The sequence below is a fragment of the Cebidichthys violaceus genome, unplaced genomic scaffold (assembly GCF_023349555.1).
Source record: "Cebidichthys violaceus isolate CVI_PGR_0920_01 unplaced genomic scaffold, fCebVio1.0.p SCAF_21, whole genome shotgun sequence".
Lineage (NCBI taxonomy): Eukaryota > Metazoa > Chordata > Actinopteri > Perciformes > Stichaeidae > Cebidichthys > Cebidichthys violaceus.
Genome location: NW_027176384.1, coordinates 9,985,037 through 9,988,486, shown reverse-complemented (window position 1 = coordinate 9,988,486; position 3,450 = coordinate 9,985,037).

Genomic DNA, 3,450 nt, shown 5'->3' with positions numbered 1-3,450 from the left:
ATCGATACTTAATGTGAGGTAGAGGTAGTGTGAACGACATGATTTTATTGCCGCCCTGTTTTCAGATAGAAGTACATCGTCGTGTAGTTTTTCATATTTTATATTTGTTTCATAACAATGTTAGATTTAGGGAGAATCAACCGGTACATTGAGTTATTCACTAGACTCCCTCTTTCCTCGAGTTAATCCATCCTGTAGTCAGCATTTTCTCATAGCAGAGCACGTTTAAGCATTAAATAACTAAATGCACTTTGGCAGCAGCCGTTCCAACAGCATCGCACTCTTAAATCGTCTTTTGGGATGACATGAAAGATGCTTTATATCAGGAACTATATCAGTAGCTACACTGCTGCTTTAGAGGAATAGCTCTCATAACCTAATCTTTTCATGTTACCACTAAAAGATCTCGGAAACTGGGAAAAACTGAAAAGTCAGTCATGCCAGATGGTATTTAGAAAAAAAAACCCAGAACATTTACAAAAACCTTCCACCCCATCTGTAGAAATAGAACATGTTCAGTGAAAGGAGAAACTCAATTAGCATATTGCTTTTTAGTTACACTATGTTTTCTTCTCACATTCTAATACATGAAGCAAAATTGGAGCTGTGATTGACTTAACAGGACCTCGTGTGTGTTTTAAACTACAGCTCAGCTGCAAACAAACACAACGTTTGGAGGGGTGGATGCAAAAAAAATGATACAGTTTAAACAGTCTAAAAGTGTATTTGAATAAAACTGAATGAGCCTCACAGACAAATCTAAGAAAGGTCCCAGATCACCAATATAATCCAAGTTTATTGATTTCAGATTTTTTTTTTTGGGGGGCCAATTTCACTATAATACATCTTCCATCATAGCTTCAATGGTTGCTTTTGGATTTCGTTTTTTACTGTATACTTGAAACACAAGAGTAATCGCAACACTGGCCAAACAGCTCTCACAGGTAGAGGATAAAGTATTCTGAATCTGATAGTTGACATCATGGAATAAGTCATCCCCAGAAAAGAGGGGAGAATACATTTGAAAAAATAAAGGGGAGAGCGTTTTTCTTCTTGCCAGCCTCTATTGATTCTCCGCTTTCCTATGAGGAAGGCCCGTCCTGAACGTAGTCATGAATAAATCATGGGGCAGCAAGGCATGATAGAAAAATTGAAATGAGGACTCGAATGTCTAAAGGTGAACGGCTCGGCTAAGTTCTCTTCTTCTACTGTACGCGCTCGGAACATTTTCCCAGAAGGCTGCTGCACTTCTGTTCCCTCTGATCCGATGGGATCACCCGACCGGATCGCTCTATGAAGGACTGATTGATGGGGTTGGCCGATCGTTTCTATTTTCATATCGTCCAATTCCTGTTCGAGTGAGGCGGCAGCGCTGCTCAGCTTCTGACGCTGCTTTGAAATAATGAAACCTTTTAAAGATTTTTTTTTTTTTACAAGAAATACAATTAAGAATATGTGAATAAACATTTGTAAAATGTGAACATTAAAAAAAGTCTATTAAATAGCAACGTCTCCTCTACTGAAACAATGGCTCACCTTTGCCGCTCCCCCAGAAACCTCTATAATGCACAGTAGGGCGCATACTCTAGAGATTATTTTTTATAACACCTTACATAATCTCCTCGATATCGACTTGACAATCGTTTTGATCACACCTTCAATCCGATTGACGATCGGCACAAGCTTATTGATTGAGCGGAGTTGCCGTGTAGAGCTTTGTAGTCTGCGATCGTAGTCAACGGGCTTCACCGGGGGAAGTGGAGTACGCCGGAGTACGCTGGTGGGTTATTGACATTCAGCTTGGCCGCTCCAGCTGACCTTTGCTTCGCCATATACGTTATTCTGCCGTTAATGAGGAGGAAGTCGATTTCTTCCCATTCCCAGAGATGTGTGTTTTTTTTATAAATTGGTCAGCTGTGATTTCAACGTCTGCTGGAAAGCACGGACCGACGGCGGCGGTTCGGATCAACATACAGTCAGGAATCTCTGTCAGGGGACCAAGAGGTCCAACGACATGTTAAAAAAAAAAAAAAATGTAAATGGCATCAGCATCCAATCGTGCAGTCTGGTCACTGTGGGAGGCACGGTGTCTAAATCCACTGGGAATGAGCCCGACCCTGGTCTAATGGGTTGATGGAGACTGACCCGCCATGATTAAGTGGGAAATGTTCAGGGCTTTTAAATTGCATTTAGCCTCCTTCCTGCTGTGTTCCCCGGATGCTCTCGAGGGAACGGCCGTCCACCTCTGGAGGAGATGACTCTGAAGCCCATGTTGTCCTGAGGATTCAGCGCTACGATTCAATTTGAAATTGCAAATCCATTTTTGTAAAAACACAACATTGAAAGCTGTCGCCAGTTATTCAAATGGCAGCATCCTGGTTTCTCATTTGCATTTTTTGGGCTCTAGAGGAAAAGAAAAATATGTGAGCTTTAGAGGCTTTTTTTTTTTTTTTACTTTAGGGAGAGTCCGTGTAGCCGTTTCCCTCCTCTAACAGTCTTTATGCTAAGCTAAGCTAATTGCCTTCTGGCTCTACATTGCTCTCTACTTAACGTACGGACATGAGAGTTGTATTGACATTCTCATGTAACTCCCGGCTAATAAGCACTTTTCCAAAATGTTACCTTTAAGGGAGAATATCATTACAACATTGTCTTTTGGTGTATCTTCACAGCGGCCATAATATATTAGACTGTAGCCTCTTTTAAGCGCAACAAAGCCTGCAGACAGTGGTGAACTCCATCTTGGTTTCTATTTCAACGGCTTGCTCTTCAAACGCCGCCTCCGGCCTTTTCCACATCCTCCTTCATACAGCCACCTCTCCATTTAATCACACGGGCGAGAGGAAGAAAAGGAAGAGAAAAGAGAGCATCTCCTGCGGCGGGGAGACCGAATGAAATGTAGGGGATTGAAATGAGGATAAGGGGCGAGAAATAGTCGACACAGGTGAGTTAGGAGACACGGAGGCAGTCAAAATCGTGACAGGATCTATGCATGCGTGTCATCATGGCCTATAATGTCCACGTGATATTGAATTGCTCGAATGCATCCGTGCTCCTAAAATGAACATTTCAGATGCAGGCTGTTGTCACCGTCATCCCCTGCTTAATTGCATCTGTCCTCTGAGTTATTGCACCCATCGGGATACATGGCATGCGGTTTTCTGTAATGCTCTCAAACACGTTCAGTGTCCATTAGCATTAGTTGAGCTAAGATTTAGACCGCCAACAGTCAAATTAGGTGTTTTGGAGCATCAGCTTTAAATGGTTTTAAAATCACACGGTTGGTTGTAGGTGACTGTGATAGTGAGCTGTGGCTCAAAGTCCATTTCCCTCATTGAATCCAACTCAAGAGATTCTTCCGTGGAGCCGGGCCAGGCTGATGGCAGAGGGACACTGGGGTTTACTGGGAAGTAACTGATAGCGTGGAGTCCCAGTAATCTGAGCCCAGAA